General features: G+C 30.7%; 1 protein-coding gene across 8 annotated transcripts in view; it reads right to left on the bottom strand.

Moving 5' to 3' along the window:
- The window catches only part of LOC107058455 (uncharacterized), an 18781-nt gene that overhangs the window by 12383 nt on the left and 6141 nt on the right, over positions 1–257 (bottom strand). The gene's annotated exons all lie outside the window — the stretch shown is intronic.

Below are 257 nucleotides of genomic sequence, written 5' to 3'. Positions count from 1 at the left end.
CTCAAAACTCTTTTGGAAATCTCAGTTTCCTCTCATCGTAAATTTAAAAACATTTACTCTTGGGAATACTTAGTTCTCATATATCATTTTAAAGAAAATGAACTCAGCTCTACTCTTCCTCAACTCAATGCTCAAGTTTTTAAAACAAGTTTTAAAACAATTTGTAAAAAGACTTTTTAAAATAGGTTCATGCCGAATATGGACGTGAACGACTCAATTCAAGGTTTTCAATAACCATGCATCGAATTCAATACTTC

Source organism: Solanum tuberosum, unplaced genomic scaffold (assembly GCF_000226075.1).
Source record: "Solanum tuberosum cultivar DM 1-3 516 R44 unplaced genomic scaffold, SolTub_3.0 scf00518, whole genome shotgun sequence".
Classification (NCBI taxonomy): Eukaryota; Viridiplantae; Streptophyta; class Magnoliopsida; order Solanales; family Solanaceae; genus Solanum; species Solanum tuberosum.
This window is presented reverse-complemented; position numbering and strand designations above follow the sequence as displayed.